Source organism: Sciurus vulgaris (assembly GCF_902686455.1).
Source record: "Sciurus vulgaris genome assembly, chromosome: 14".
Taxonomy (NCBI): Eukaryota; Metazoa; Chordata; class Mammalia; order Rodentia; family Sciuridae; genus Sciurus; species Sciurus vulgaris.
Window position 1 is genome coordinate 83589011 of NC_136475.1, and position 17298 is coordinate 83606308.

General features: G+C 41.7%; 1 protein-coding gene and 1 long non-coding RNA gene across 9 annotated transcripts in view; one reads left to right on the forward strand and one right to left on the reverse strand.

Annotated features, from left to right (window-relative positions):
* Positions 1 to 12828: 12828 nt before the first annotated feature.
* LOC306644226 lies at positions 12829 to 13941 on the reverse strand. The gene is made up of 3 exons (XR_013759211.1): positions 13747 to 13941; positions 13478 to 13616; positions 12829 to 13395 (listed from the first exon to the last, which is right to left on the reverse strand). It is a non-coding gene; the product is annotated as an uncharacterized lncRNA (long non-coding RNA).
* A 284-nt stretch (positions 13942 to 14225) lies between these two features.
* The window catches only part of PUM2 (pumilio RNA binding family member 2), a gene marked incomplete at its 5' end in the record, with an annotated part of 85320 nt that continues 82247 nt past the window's right edge, over positions 14226 to 17298 (forward strand). For 6 of the 8 annotated variants that reach the window (XM_079110928.1, XM_079110931.1, XM_079110924.1 and 3 more), the window contains one exon: positions 14226 to 14377. Of the gene's footprint in view, positions 14378 to 14599; positions 14815 to 17298 lie in introns of those variants that run through there. The other 2 variants (XM_079110929.1, XM_079110930.1) reach the window with 2 other exon arrangements.

Here is a 17298-nt window from a genome sequence, read left to right on the forward strand (position 1 = left end):
ACAGGTAGAGTTTGTTCTGGGATGTTTATTTCTCGTTTCAAACTACTGCTCCCTATTCATGGTCAAGGATGCTTCCTTTTTGCTTATATTTATATTGCAAAGAGGTTTGGTTTCTCTCTAATATGTTCTATATATAAAATGAAAGTTCTACTTTCAGCCTGAGAAGGCCATACAGTGGGGTAGTTCTATCTTCCCTGACATCTATTTCTTTCTGGGTTAAGTCTTCTTTGTGACCTTCAGCAATGAGAGGAATATCCTTTTTTTTTTTTTTTTTTTTTTTTTTCCTTCCCTTTGGTACTGGGGATTTAACCCAGAGTCTCACACAGGCAACATGAGTGTTCTATCACTGAGCTGTATCCCTAGTCCTTTCTTAAAATTTTATTTTGAGACCAGGTCTCACTAAGTTGCTCTGGCTGACGTTGAACTTGTCATCCTCCTGCCTCAGTCTCTTGAGTAGCTGTGATTACAGGCATGTACCACTGCTTCCAGCAGGAGGGATAGCTTAAATTGCTTCAGCTATTGTTTAGGGTTTGAGTGTGTTCCCAAAAGATTCTAAGTTGAGAGGTTGTAGAACCTTTAAGAGGTGGAGCTTAGTGCAAGGTAGTCATTTATGGCACTGCCCTTGGAAAGGACTGATATTGGTCTCCTAGAGTGAGTTAGTTCTCATGAAAGCGTTGTTACAAAAGAGCAAGACTGGCCCCTCCCTACTCTCTGGCTTCCTGTCTTGCCATGTGATCTTCCCTCTTGTACATGCTCTCACTGTGATGCATTCCTCTGTGATGTGACATAGTCATGTGATTCCTCAACAAGGCACCATGCTGTTTTGGCTTGCAGACTTCAAAACTGCAACCCTAAGTAAACTTCTTTCTTTATGAAACTACCCAGCTTCAAGTATTTTATTACAGCAATAGAAAACTGACTAATAGATGCAGTAGTGAATGCCTCTACTCCCAGCAACTCAGGAGGATGAGGCAGGAGGCTTACAAGTTCAAGGTTGGCCTCAGCAACTTACAAGACCCTCAGCAACTTAGACCCTGTCTTGAAACAAAAAATAAAAAGGACTGAAGCTGAGTATGGTGATGCATGCCCATAATCCCAGTGACTCAGGAGGCTGATGCTGGAGGATCACAAATTAGAAGCCAACCTTAGTAACTTAGCAAGGCCCTGTATCAAACAAACCAACCAGAAAAAAAAAAAAAAAAAAAAGACTGGGAATGTAGCTCAGTGGTAAAGTGCCCCTGGATTCAATTCCAGCTACAGAAAAAAAAAAAAAAAGAGAGAGAGAGGATTGAGAAAAGCCATTCTTACGCGTAGTACAAAGGGATCATGAACACTGAAGACAAAACTGCTGTACAAGCAGGAAGTTTTCGATATTTTGTATGTATTTTTCCTGTAGGAATCTATCTCCAGTTTAATAACAAAACAAAAAAATATGAACTATTTCCAAAATGTCCATTCCTAGCAAATCTATAAAGTAGAAGGTACTAGTATGTTTTCCTTAACACCATGGGTTAAAGATGATTTATTTCTTAACTTAAAAGCATAACTTGGGGTTGGGGTTGTGGCTCAGGAGTAGAGCGCTCACCTAGCATGTGTGAGGCACTGGGTTTGATCCTTACACACAAGAAACAAATTAACTAAATAAAGGTATTGTGTCCATCAACAACTAAAGAAATATATTTTAAAAAAAAAGCATAACTTAACTCCCTGATTCACCCTCTCACAAGCTTAGAATCACCTCAATGGTATTCGGGGTCATGCTCTGGGAATTAAGGAAGTGTGGTGGGTGTGAGATAGCAAAGGGTCTGTTTGTCAAGTTTTGGTCTTGCCTTAGTTAGAGACATTGGATAAGGTCATAGATTTTCATGTCTAAAACCTACCATTTGTACTTAAGCCAAGGAAAGTCAGGTTTTCTGCTATGCTCAAGTGCAAGGCGGAGCAGGATTTCCCCCCTAAGAAATCATAACTAGTTGGGAAAAACACACCCTATCCAGGTATGCTTATACTCAGGGAAATGCCTCTGTCTTTCCCTCTAATATTCAGTTGGTCTCTCCTTCAGGGGTCAACAGAACATAGAGGATTATAACAGTACTAGCCTCTGTAAGCTAGAAAAACTGTCACTAGAATCCCAACACAGAAATCAGATCTCTATTGTTTTATTATGTCATGGAAGAACAACAGGTAGTCAATGTTTGGCCAACAGCACAGTCTTTATTTTGCACAAGTTTCTGAGCAAAGGAGTAGAATTCAAGCCTGCATGAATCATGCTGCTCCTCAGAATACCATTAGAATGACAGAAAGACACTGCAGAAATTGGAAATAAAAGCTTTGGAGAAATCCTCTACTGTAGACTAGATGTTTCACTTGAAGAGTAAGGTATTATTCAGTGTTGTGGAAGTTCATCAGACCATAGGCACTAAGAAATTTCCTCATGATTTGGAAATGAAAAGTTGATATAAACCAAACTGCTGCAGATATACAAATCCTGAAGCAATCAGGCTTTGTCTTGGAAGAAGGAGGCAGTTAAGCTTATCTGGCTCAGAGCACTTGCTTTATTTTAGTACTGAGATGGGACCAGCTTGCTATGATGGGGTAAACCAAGAAGCAAAGCAGATATCAATCTAGAGGAACATCTTCCAGGATACTCTTAATTGGCAAAACATACTGAAGCCCATGGGAATGATATAGACTTGTGACTGGTTGGCCTGAGCCCTAGAAAAGAATGTTCCAGAAGATCTCTACTAAGATCTAGGTCCAGAATCTAGGTCCTCCAGCAAAAGTTTAACTTCATGCTGACAGCTCATGCTGTAGGTAGGTAGCTCACCCACCTACCTACAACAGCTTCCTGAGGACTCAGAGAAGTGGCTCTACCTATCCTGTACCTTAGACTCAAGTTCCAACTCTGAAGGGAGGACACACTGGCCCAAGAAGAACAAAACAGCCATCAAAAAGATTTCACTTGCTCTAGCTGAAAGCAAAAAGAAAGTGTGCCAGGTCTGCTCCTGCTAACTTTCACTAGCAAGAAAACAAAACAAAACAAAAAACAGTGGCCCTTCCATTCAGTAAACATACCTCAGGCAAAGTAGGAGGAACATATCACACAAAAGAAAGAACCCCATCTGACAGAAACCCTACTGCAAGAAAAAGGCATGCCACACAAACACTTGCACATGAACATTCATGGCAGCATGATTTACAAAAGGTAGAAACAACCCTAATGATCATTAATGTATGAATTAATAATAAAATGTGTACTACTCATGTGATGGAATATTATATGGTCATAAAAAGAATAAAGTATTGATACATGCTCCACCATGGATGAACCTTTAAAAGATCATGCTAAAAAGTCAGTCACATAATATCATTTTATATTATTCTCTCTATATAAAATGTCTGCAATAGGTAAATTATCTACATAGATCAAAAGATTAGAGGTTGCTTAGGGTGCTTAGGGTGCGATGGTGGGGGGGGGGAGGGCGAAGCAAAGAGGTAGATGGTATCTGAACTGAGAAACTTGGAGGAGGGTCCCATGCATCTGGGACATATACTGCCATAGAATAGGCACCTATATTGCTCCTGATAGCTCAGGAGTTTAGAAAAGCAGTTCATGGAACTTGGCCCTGGACTCTGAGGAGGGGAACTGCCCTGCTGCTACTCCACCTTCTGAAGGGGTACCATGAACTAGTTCTAGAAGTGCGCAAAGAAATTAGGCAGGGCACTCAGCTACTGCAGTGGGGCTGATGTGTTGTTTGGGGGTCATTCTGAGAGGAATGAAATGCAAACAGGAAGGAGCAAAAGGCTTCTGCTTTCCCCTGTTTTCCAATGTCTCTCCAGCTGCCCACTGACAGGGAGTTAGCTGGTAAAGAAGTGTAATTTGCAGAATCCCAGCTTTAACACTGACAAGTGTGGAGCTCAGAAACAACAGACTAATAATCAGTACAAATGACTTGATATAACCTCAGGATGAGATGAATAGGATGACTGCCAGGCTAGGGTAACACTGAAATCAAAACATTACTATGAGTTTGCACCACTGCGCAATTTGGCAACAAATCATTATTAATTCACAAACTGAATTAAGATTGATTTAATCATAGTAATCTCAGAAGAAAAAAGCAAAGATACTAAAGCAATTAGTGAGATGATGATCCATGTGGAGGACGAATATATTTCAAGTAAGAAGAACTGTAGTCCCTGAAGTAGAGACTCTGTCAAAGATCAGAGAAAATAATATTTGGAAATATTATGCTGGAAAATTTCCCTGAAATGATAAAAGTAGTTAGCTTTGAAATATAAGGATTATACTGTAATACAAGGAAAAATTGTTAGAGAATGACAGATATTGAGACACACTGTGGTTAAGTAGGGAAAAAACCTTGAGTAGATTTAAAATCAAAGTAGTCTCAAAATTTTCATAAGAGCAATATTGATAAAGTTTGAGGGATAAAAAGACGTATAAGCAAACAACAGATATACGAAAAAATGTTCAACATCTCTAGTAGTAAGAGAAATGCAAATCAAAACTACCCTAAGATTCCATCTTACCCCAATTAGAATGGCGATTATCAAGAACACAAGCAACAATAGGTGTTGGTGAGGACGTGGGGAAAAAGGTACACTCATACATTGCTGGTGGGGTTGCAAATTAGTGCAGCCACTCTGGAAAGCAGTATGGAGATTCCTCAGAAAGCTTGGAATGGAACCACCATTTGACCCAGCTATCCCACTCCTTGGCCTATACCCAAAGAACTTAAAATCAGCATACTACAGAGATACAGCCACATCAATGTTCATTGCTGCTCAACTCACCATAGTCAGATTGTGGAACCAACCTAGATGTCCTTCAATTGATGAATGGATAAAGAAACTGTGGCATATATATACAATGGAATATTACTCCGCCATAAAGAATGATACAATTATGGCATTTGCAGGCAAATGGATGAAATTGGAGAATATCATGCTAAGTGAGATAAGCCAATCTCAAAAAACCAAAGGACAAATGATCTCCCTGATAGGCGATGATGACATATAATGGGGGGTGGAGGGGTTAGCGTTAGGGTTAGGGTTAGGTTTAGGGTTAGGGTTAAGGAAGGTGGCAAGAATGGAGGAAGGAAAGACTGTATAGAGGGAAAAGGGTGGGAGGGGTGCGGGGGAAGGAACAAAATAACAGAATGAATCAAACAACATTATCCTATGTAAATTTATGATTACACAAATGGTATGCCTTTACTCCATGAACAAACAGAGAAACAACATGTATCCCATTTGTTTACAATAAAAAAAGATCAAATAAAATTTATTAAATTTAAATAAAACAGAAAGGCATTTTCAAATATGAAATAAGTTAGGGAGTATGAGATTATCATAAAAAATTACAAATGGACACAATTTTTGCAGCTCTTCCTCCCATCAAAAGGTAGTCTGTTCCTTTATTTTTTGAATAGTGGCTGGACGTGTGACTTGTTTTGACCAATAAGTTGTGGCAAAAGGGACACTATATGAATTTCAAGCCTAGGTCTTACAACTCCCATTCTCACTTTCTGCTCGCATGTGAACAAGCCTAAGCTGGTGTGCTGGTGCTGGGGCTGGAGGCACATAAGGCACCTTCACTGCTAGTCAGACCTCAACCACCCCAGCCCCAGCCAAGTCACCAGCCAACCACAGCAGCATAAGTGAGCCACAGAACCTCCCAATTGAATTCAGCCAATTCACCAAGCCACAGTGATCTAATAAATGATTGCTGAGGTCAAGGCTAACTGATACCCATATAACCAAATCAAAATGTAGAGAAAGAAAAGAAGAACCAATGAACAGCAAATACAGTTAAATACTAAAATTAAGGCAAACCATTAGAGAAATGATGTATAAAATAAAAGGTGGTGAGATCCAAGATGGCGGACTAGAGGGAAGCTGCGTTCCTTGTCGCTCTGTAACTCCAGTTTCAAGCAGAGGATATCTGTTTCTTATCGATCCCCTGCTGTTTACCCCATTTGTCTGCTGTGATCACCTGCAGTCTGCCAGCATATCGACGCCTTTTTTGAGTGCAGATTGCTCACTGTCAGGCGCCTATCATCTGCCATTTGCCTGCCTCTCGCCTGTCCATCGCCTGCCTTACACCTATCCAGCATCCAACACACAAGGTTCACCTCCCGATCGTCTGACAACAGTCAGCAAACTGATCACTGACCACCAGTGGAGCACCAGCTGCCTGCTGCTGCCTGGAAGTTCACTGTTACAGTACCTGCAGGTTTGATTACACATGGCTGCCGCCATTTTGAGACAACAGCCAGGCCCCATAGGACCCCTGGCTGGACTGACTGAGCCCCATCTCCAGGATCCCTCAGTCCCACCAATCACTCCCTGCTTCTGGGGCCCTCACATTGACTGACTGCTCCCTGCCGCCAGGACCCCCAGACCAACTGACTGCACCCTACCACCAGGACCCCAGACTGACTGACTGCACCCGGCCTTCAGGATCCTACAACCACACCAAACACACCGGACCTCCAGGACCCCTGCCGGACCAACCGCATCCTGTCTCCAGGACCTCCAGCTGACCACATCCAACCCTGAGCTGCAGCTCCCCATTTGCCAACACATTTCGAAGCCAGAGTGGCCATCTTGGATAATCCTGGAAGCCGTAGCTCAGATCTTTGGGTGGGGCAAATCCCATCCTGAGACACCTGCTGGAGGCTTGAAGCTCATTGTCAGGTACCTCTCATGCATCAGGCTACTGAACACTGGGAGGTTTCATTAGTATGTGACTGCTATACAGTAGATTTTCTTTTTTCTCCTTTTTAAAAAATTTAAGTTTTTATTTCTTTACTTTTCTTGCTCTCTTTTCCTTTTGTTTACCTGTTCCCTCAGAGTCACTTTCTCCCTTTTTTGCATGCTAACATCCAATTTCTTTTGATTACACTCTCACCCTTTCTATTTTCTAGAACTTCTGTATAATCTTTTCTTATCCCATTAACAGCCACATTCTACATCCCTCTGTATCCTCTTTGTCCTACATTAGAAACTGCAGACCTTATTGCAAACCTGTTTGTTTTACCGAAGATAATATTTGAACTCATTTTGTTTACTATGACAATTTTGTTATTGTCCCCATAGGGGCTATTTGGTATAGGATTGCATAATGTCTGATTTGGGCACTGCTAATATTGATCTCCCCTTAAAGAAAGGGTTTTGGAAACCTATAGGGCCATTATAAGCCTATAGGGGGAAATTTTCAATATCCCAGATCTGCACTGCTAGAGGGGAAGATACATGAACAACATGAAAAAACAAGGGAAGAAAATGATCCAAATAAATCTAGATTCTATAGTAATAGAATCCAATGGCAGTATGGTAGAAGAAATGTCAGAAAAGGACTTCAGATTATACGTGATTAAGATGATTCGCGAAGCAAAGGATGAGATAAGAGAGCAAATGCAGGCAATGAATGATAATACCAATAAGCTGAAAGAGCACCTGCAGGAAGCAAAATATCATTTCAACAAAGAGATAGAGATTCTCAAAAAAAAAAACCAAACAGAAATCCTTGAAATGAAGGAAACAATAAACCAAATAAAAAACTCAATGGAAAGCATCACCAAAAGACTAGACCACTTGGAAGACAGAACCTCAGACAATGAAGACAAAATATTTAATCTTGAAATTAAGTTGCCCAAACAGAGAAGATGGTAAGAAATCATGAACAGAATCTTCAAGAACTATGGGACATCATGAAAAGACCAAATTTAAAAATTATTGGGATTGAGGAAGGCACAGACATACAAACCAAAGGAATGAACAACCTATTCAATGAAATAATATTAGAAAATTTCCCAAACCTGAAGAGTGAAATGGAGAAAATCAAATACAAGAGGCTTACAGAACACCAAATGCACAGAATCACAACAGATCCACACCAAGGCATATTATAATGAAAATGCCTAACAGTCAAAATAAAGATAGAATTTTGAAGGCTGCGAGAGAAAAGCATCAGATTACATATAGGGGGAACCAATATGGATAGCAGCCGACTTCTCAACCCAGACTCTAAAAGCTAGAAGGGCCTGGACCAACATATTTCAAGCTCTGAAAGAACATGGTTGCCAACCGAGAATCCTATACCCAGCAAAACTAACCTTCAGATTTTAAGATGAAATAAAATCCTTCCATGATAAACAAAAGTTAAAAGAATTTACAAATAGAAAGCCTGCACTACAGAATGTTCTCAACAAAATATTACATGAGGAGGAAATGAAAAACAACAATGTAGGTCAGCAAAGGGAGGAACTACCTTAGAGAAAAACCACTCAAAGAAGAAACCAAGCCAACTTAAAAACCAAAAATAAGCCAAATGACTGGGAATACAAATCATATCTCAATAATAACCCTGAAGGTTAATGGCCTAAACTCATCAATCAAAAGACATAGACTGGCAGAATGGATTAAAAAGAAAGACCCAACAATATGTTGCCTGCAAGAGACTCATCTCATAGAAAAAGACATCCACAGACTAAAGGCTAAAGGAATGGGAAAAAACCTACCATGCACATGGACTCAGTAAAAAAGCGGGGGTTTCCATCCTTATATCAGATAAAGTGGACTTCAAGCCAAAGTTAGTCAGAAGGGATAAAGAAGGACATTTCATACTGTTTAAGGGAACCATAAATCAGGAAGACATAACGATAGTAAATATTTATGCCCCAAACAATGGTGCATCCCTGTACATCAAACAAATCCTTCTCAATTTCAGGAATCACATAGACCATAACACAATAATTCTGGGTGACTTTAATGTACCGCTGTCACCACTAGATAGATCTTCCAAACAAAATCCAACCAAAGAAACCACAGAACTTAATAACACAATCAATAACCTAGACTTAATAGACATATATAGAATATTCCATCCATCAACGAGCGGATTCACTTTCTTCTCAGCAGCACATGGAACCTTCTCGAAAACAGACCATATGTTATGCCACAAAGCAGCCCTTAGGAAATGCAAAAAAATAGAGATACTGCCTTGTGTTCTATCAGATCATAATGGACTGAGAGTAGAAATCAATGACAAAATAAAAAAGAGAAATTACTCCAACACCTGGAGACTAAATAATATGCTATTGAATGAAACATGGATAACAAAAAACATCAGGGAGGAGATTAAAAAATTCTTAGAGGTCAATGAGAATGATGATACAACATATCAAAATCTCTGGGACACTATGAAAGCGGTACTAAGAGGAAAATTCATTGCATGGAGCGCATTCCAGAAAAGGATGAAAAGTCAACAACTAAATGACCTAACATTACGGCTCAAAGTCCTACAAAAAGAAGAACAGAATAACAGCAAAAGTAGTAGAAGACAGGAAATAATTAAAATCAGAGCTGAAATCAATGAAATTGAAACAAAAGAAACTATTCAAAAAATTGACGAAACAAAAAGTTGGTTCTTTGAGAAAGTAAACAAAATAGACAAACCCTTAGCCACACTAACAAAGAGAAGGAGAGAGAAGACTCAAATTACTAAAATAAAAGGTGAATGTATAAAGCCTGACAAGAGTAAAAAAAAATATCATAGAAGGAGAACTTAGAAGTCTGAGAAAGAGGTAGCAGAGAGTGTTAATTATTTTCAGTAGCAGGGAATTCAGTACTAACCAAGGTTGAAACATATAGTTTGAAAAGTTCCTCTGTCCTATTAATGATTTTTATTATTGTTTAATCATTGAGAAGTCTTTTATGAATCACTTTCTCCCGTGAAATAGCATGCATCTGAGCAGTTTCTCCAAATTTTTTTTTGCTCAATTCACATAAAAATAAATTTGATACTCTATTTTTAAAATAGTATTTGCAGAAGGAGCCTAATAAAACTAATGTCACCCCATGCATCTTTTTATCCATCTTTCTATCTGTATTTGTGTAATAACACTATTCACCAAACATGGAAAATTTATTCTCTGTGATAGTAAAATTGGGATGATTTGAACTTTTCTGTATTTCTGGAACTTTTTATAAAGGGTTTGTATTATTTTTATAAAGATAACATAGCTGTAAAATAAGTTTACAAGAAGTTTCAAAAACTGTCTCAGTGGGAAAGAGGCATTTGCTTGGGGAATATTAAAATGGCATTATGCTCTAGGATGTGAGCTGTCTAAATTGCCGGTTCTCAATTATAGCTACACATTATAACCACTGAAGAGCTTTCAAAAAATACCAATGTCTAGGCTTCAGCCCAGACTCATTAAACAAAAATCTCAGGGGGTTGGACCTGGGAATTGATAGGTTTTAAATATTCCCCAGGTGATTCAGATGTGCAACTCTGGCTGTGAATAACTTGACTCAACAGGACACAGAGACACATTTCCAAGATGTAAGGCTTGTGGCTGGAAAGTCATAACACTCCATTCTGTCACTCCTCCATCCCAAAGGAGGATCCACATCAGGACCAGTTAGTACTAAGGAAGGAAGAGAGAATACTACTTAGGTTACTAGTAGTCTCTGCCTCTGCCACAGTCTGGTTTCTCTTGCATAAGATGCCTGTCAGCAGGAACTGAGGCAACATGTGTTCATGTTTACATCCAGGAGAGGGAGAAAGATGGCTTTCTTTCCCCAGAAGCTCCAAGTTGGCACCTCTTTGTGCCTCACTGATTCAAAATGGATATGGCACACCCATTACAGACCGATTTCTAGCGAGCGTGACGGGACTATTGTAATTGGCTTACTAAAGCTTCTCAAACTTGATTGTGTATAGGTATTGCCCAGGAATCTTGTTAAAATGCAGATTCTGATTCAGTAGGTCTGGCAAGGGGCCAAGATTCCCATTTCTAACAAGCTCCCAGGTGATTAGAATGGCTGTTGAGGTGTCAATTACAATGTCCACCTTAACTACCAAGCACACAGGATATTAATATTAGCTGAGGAGTACATTCTTCCTTTGTAGGTAAATCTAAAGAGAAGCCAATTATAATCAGAAATGCTTAATGAGCATGGCAGATTGCAAAGCATATGGGAAGGCACAGAAGCAAAAAACTGCAGTGGGAATCGTGAGCTGCAGAGAGAGAGGAACAGGGAGAGTCAGATCAATAATGGGCTGGGCTTTAATCTGTGTCCTACAGAACACAAAACCATGAGATTCTCTTAAAAAGAGTCTTCCAGGGTCATATTTGGTTGGAAAGTTGCATGCTATGTTCCTCACTTGGATATTTACAAGACCTATTCTGATTTTAAAGGTACTAAGATTCTACTTGCAGTAAAGAAACCTTTTCTCAAATAGAGAAAATACTTCATAGGCAGAACAGGCTATCAAAATTGTGGAGCTCAGTGCAAAATGAAAATGAAGGGCTGCTTTTCCAAAAACCATTAAGACTTTCTGGATGGTGACAAAAGCATTAGACCAATTGTAGAAGGAAACCTTCTAAGTGAGGCATTATACAACCACCCAAAGCTGGCCTCCCTTATGGAGATACTGGCAGCATTAAATGACAAGTGCCTGCACACTCTAAGCACCAAATAAATAATAACAATGGAACAAAGAATGGCATTCAGGTAGAACTCTTGGTTGTAGCAGAAAATCACTTTATCAAGCTGTAGCAGAAAAGCAGAATTTGTTAGAAGGATCCAGGCATGTGTTTTGGATTTCAACTGCAGAGGCAGCCAGTCAGGCATAGGAACAAGTGGAAGTGAAACACGGTTGGGACTCCCTTATTCTCTCTCAATTCTGCTCTTCTCCTCTCTACAGGTTCCCTGTTTACATGGGGCAAGTCAGCCCCACCACGCAATCCAGATCAAGTGACTTCCTAAGTGAAACGGGGGTCACTTGGTCCCAATTCCATATTCTAAGGAACAGTCTCTGATGGGTCTACCTATTTTCACCCATACTAAGAAACTGTATGTAGATTCTTTCTTTAGCAGCCTAACAGAGGGGGAAGAAGGCAGGCAAAATGTTTACATCCCAGAATCTCCCATGCTCACTTGATGACAGGACATTTCTTTTTTTCCTTTTCTACAACCGGGCATTGAACCCAGAGGTGCTCCATCACAGAGCTAAACTGCTAATCCCTTTTTATTTTGAGATAGGGTCTTGCTAAGCTGCACAAGCTGGCTGTGAACTTGTGATCCTCTGGTCTCAGTCTTCCAAGACACTGGAATTAAAGGAGTGTGCCACTGCACTTGGTTGTGGGGCATTTCTTAAAGTGTCATCTATTGACAATGAACACAGGGAAATGCTGGTGAGGATGTTAAGAGATGAAATGTGTGAAGGAGCTAGTGCCACAAATTGGATTTGCATTTTTACATGGCAGTGAGCAGAAATGACTGGAGGGAGTGAGACTGGAGACAGGAAGGCTGATTACAAGCCCACTACAGAAATCCAGACCTGGGAAAGCAAAACTTGTATTAGTGGGAAGACTGAGGAAGACACTATTTACAGAAATATTTAGTAAGCAAAAATCTGCAAGGTTTCGCAGTTATCTACAGGGAGAGTGGGGGAATAAGAGGAAGAAATAAGAATGGTTCTGAGGAGTGATTTGAGGAATAGGTGAAGATAGTGCAAGAGTTGGGCTTAGGAGATGAGTGTAACTTTTGTTCTTAATGTGTTTGGTGACAGCAAGAAATGGTCAAGTGGAAATATCTAGAAGCCTGAAATTCAGGCTGGAGGTGAAGGCTTGCGATGATGCGTTGCTTTGCATATGTCACTAATTTCTTGTGTTAACAGGGTTGGGAAGGGGAGGCCTAATCAGAGGTGCCTTGTCCTCATGAAAAGATTAATGTCATTATCAAGGGAGTGTATATTATCTAGAGAATGGGTTGTTATAAAAGCAGTTCAGCCCCCATGTTCTCTTGCCCTTTGGTATTCCACCATAGGATGACACAGAACGAAGGCCCTTGTCAAATGGCAGCAACTTGGTATTGGACTTCCCAGCCTCTAGAACTGTGAGAAATATTTTTTTTCTTTATAAATTACTCAGTCTCGTATTTTGTTAAAGCAACACGAAACGAAGACAGATGGATTTCAATGTCAGTCATTTCTTGTAATACTAAAAAACCTAAGAGTTCATGCATTTAACAGGCACTAGGGAACACTGCATGGAACAAAATACACATGGCTCCTGCCCTGGTGGAGCTTACAGTTGCCTGGTCAAAGCCGTACATTAAGCAAGGTACGGTTACAAGGCCCTGGATACTTATGAAGTATGTATCAAAAATGTCAAAATCAGGAACTGTGCAAACCGTGGAGAACAAGCTCAACACGTGCCCCTGCTCTCCCACACTACAGCTGTGACGGGGAGTGGCCACAAGTTGGGTCCAAAAAGAGAAGTCATCACTTCCTTGCAGATTCCAAGCCAGAAGGGCTATGCCTCACCAGGGCAGGTTTGGAGTCTCCAACTAGCCTGTAAACTGGGAAGGAGAATGCATTCAGTCTGTGATGATACATACAACTCAAGCAAGAACCAGTGGTTCAGCAGGAGACTCCTGTTACCTTTGTACTTATCCTGGTCAAGCACGTGGGACCCACAATTTGCTCAGAGCTGAATCCGATCGTTCAGGGAGCGACCACAAGGAGAGTGACAGTCCACTTACACTGGGTGCAATTTTCACCCGAAATGCATCTCCAACATCTGGGTGGAGGGAAAGGTAAAGGGTTAAAAATAAAGGCCTGCATTAGCGTCCGGCTCTTGTGGGTACCAGCAACCCCAATGCCAAGTAGGAGTACCCCGAAGTGTGTGGAGCGTGGGCGCCTACACCTACACTGGCAGTTAGGGGAGAACAATGAACTACAGGGAAGGCAGCTGAGGGTGAGCGAATTCGGAAGTCCAGGCCCCACGCGGGAAGACCGCGGCATACAGCGTTCCGAAACTCCACGCCTGCGCGGTCCGGCCCGGCGCGCGCCCCACTGGGAGCCGCGGCAGGGCACAGGAAAGCGCAAGTCGCCGAGGCCCAGACCCAGCCGCGAGCCCGCAGGGTGAGGGCGGGGGAGCGCGCGAGCGTGGGGAACGTGCGCACGCGCAGAGCCGCCGCTGGCCCGCGCGCCGAGCGCGGGAGAAGAGACGCAGGCCACTGAGAGGAGCCGCGCCTCGGTGAGTGCTCCCCCTCCCCTTTCTCCCGGAGTGCCTTGCGCGCGCCCGGTGGGCGGGGGGGAGGGGAGGCGGCGGTGGCAGCCATGTTGTTGTGAGTCTCTGTGTCTCACCCTCGGTACTTCGGTGGTTCGGAGGAGGAGGGGGAGGAGAAGGAGGAGGTGGGGTGGGGGGGAGGGAGGTAGGAGGAGAAAGAAGACATTGCCGCCACCGAAGGCGGAGGAGGGGGAGGACGGCCAAGAGCGACGCCGCCGGTGCCCAACGGTCGGTGTCCCCGGCTGAGGCAGCGCGGCCGCAGCAGCCCCGTAAGTCAGCCCGCGCGTGCTTCCTCTCTCGTCCTTCGGCGCCGCGGGGGCTGGCTCCGGCCTTTGTGTGGCGGCCTCGGCGGGAGCAGACTGCCGGCGGGAGGGCGGACGGGGCCTGCGGGCGCCCGTGCGGACGGCGGCCTGGGCCCGCTCGCACAATGCAGGGGGAGGGGAGCCGGAAGGGGGTGTGCGCGGCGCGGCCCTCCCGCCGCCTCCCCGGGCGGCCCCCGGTTCTCGCTCGGCTTCCGCGCGCGGGGGGCTGGAGACCCCGCGGTCCGCCCGCGCGCCCGGGCGCTTGGGGCTCGGGGAGCGTGGGGAGGCCGGGTGGATCCCGAGAAGCGTGCGAGGTGGAAGCGGCGAGGAAGAAGTGGCTTTATGGAAACCAGCGTGGGGATCCTCGAGGGCCCCGGCGCACAGGAGAAGCTTGGGCTAGACAGGTGTGGCCATGAAAGAAACAGTGGGTTGGGTTCGCGTCGTTCAGGTGCCACTGGCGAGGAGTACTGCTGTGTTCGAGGGACAGATTGTCAGACTCAGAAAAATATGTAGATTAAACCCAAGGCAGGGTTAGCGGCTTCAGGTACTTTAGCAGTAGTTTCGTGTCCGAATTGGATCAAATTGGGAGAAAATCAGTTGTGAAAAGTTTTATGGCCACGCACGTGCAGGCTGGTGCTTCTTGTGAGAACACAGCTAGAGAAAACCCACTTTTCTTAGCTTAACATTCTAACGTTTGAACTTTTGGGGGAAGGGCATGAATTGCCGACATGTTAGGTGCGGTAAGACAAATCATCTCAAGACCTGGTACTTTGAGCTTTATTACTTAAGAAAACTGCTGGCGGAATCCTTCTGGTAAAAAGACTTCAAGGAAAACGCTCTTAAAACGCTTAAGAGAAACGTAATACCGGTAAAGATATCGCATGTCAAGAAAGCAATTTTAATCATGGGAGTCACCCGTAGCATTTTAAAAGCTTGTTCCTTGCTTAGGTTTGTGTTGCACAGGTGACTCTTCACCATGTGACCTGGAGTGTTAGTGTATGGTTGAAGAAATTGTGGCCAGGAATCCTGTTAAAAATACAAGGATAAATGTTTTTAATTGGTGAGTAAGCTTCTGTACTTACTCATCTACTATGCTTTCTGCTTTTAAAAAACGATTTATTTCATCAGCACCTCATAAATGATGGTATTTCTCTCGTATCAAGAATGTCTTTCAAATTCCAATTTTTGGTGAAATTGAGTTGTGTAGATATGTTCAGTTTTGGTTTTGATCTGATGTTTTTGAGGGCACAGAAAAAGTTATATTAATTCACAAATTAAACTTATAATTCAGAAACCTTAGACTAAGTTCAGGTTTTTTTCCTCCTAAGTTTAGTTTAGTTTTCTTAATCCGTGCATAAGTCTAGCTATTTTTACCTTCTAGGTAGATTTGCCATTAACATTTAAAACTTTTCAAACAATTTTAGTGGTTTAGTTTTAACATAGTCTCCTTAATTTGTCTAGAGTCCACAATTCCCTTAAATGTTTCAATATTCAGTAAGATTTCAAAGTAACTTTTTAAAGAGTCCTAAATTAAATACATTTAAATTGATTTTACAAAGCTAAATTTTCTTAGGCATTATAAATGTATAAAATTCAGTCAACACAGATACAATATTTGAATTTTATTTTTCTTAAATCTTCCATACTTGTTTATAAGTCTTTCTTAATAATTTGTCTTCCTGAATATGTACTTATCCAAGTTAGTGAAAGTATTTATGAGCCGAAATTTGGGCCATATTTCTGGATTAACATCCAGAACCAGTCTTTGTGACCAGACTGCCTCTTCTTTTTGCTTTCCTGGTGCTGGGGATGGAACCCAGGGTCTTCCTTGCACATGCTGAGCCAGACCTCTACCTTTGAGCTACATCCCAACCTTGCCTCCTTTTTAAAATTATGAAGTCACTGACAAGGTCTTCATAATTTTAAATGGAGGTTGGTTCCTATCTCCTGAACTCAGGCTTATGTATTTTGTAGTTGAGTTCATTGAGTTCTAGGATATGAAAATATTCTGTATTTTTTTCCTATTCTTAAAATTTATGGATATTTAAAATACAGTATCTGAATATTCAAATCTCACATGGCTTTGTTTAACTTGAATTCACAGCTTGAGGCCATTTTGCTAACAGGTGTGATTAAGATAAAAATTGTACTTCTAGCTGGGCAAATTGATTTGTGACCTATTAAATAGGTTTCTTGCTGTTTTTAAAAAGGCACAAAAAGTCTGACTTGCTCCTATTCTCGTTCTTCCATTTGTTGAATTTTAAAGAGGGAACTGATCAAGTATGACTTGACCCTTCCTCCCTTTCTTTTTGGGAGTCTGTCCCTGCAGAAAACAATTTGTTTTGTCTCTTCTTGTGGTCACAAGGGATAGACTACCTTTTTCTAGAGGAGAGGACAGTAGTTGTCCAGTGTTACTTGTTATTGGGTTAGAGTAATTAGGGGATATGGTGTTAGGGAACCCACTTGGCCTACACCTAATTTATGCCTTCCATTGTGGTTCTATCTGGAGTAAAGGAGATGCTTGTATTACCCTCAGTCTTTTACTGGGTTCTGAATTCTGGCATGGTAGAAAAAGGTTTCCTCAAATCCTATTATTCAGAAGCTGATATTTTATTAGTGATTTTTACCTTTGAGAGCATATAGACAAAACAGTTTTCATTTAAAACTTTGTGCTTTGGGAGTCGAAAAGTGAATTTATGGAGAGAGATATTTCAAGCTTTTCCAGTAAAACACTATAGGAAGGTGTGTGATAAATGAATTAGCTTCTTAGAGTTTCAGGTAGCAGTATGTTTAGAGACAAAGTTAATAAAATTTTAAGTGATTTTTTTTTTCTTTCATTAACTCAAAAATTGAACTTCTTTATAAATGAAAAATTAAGATCTGGCATA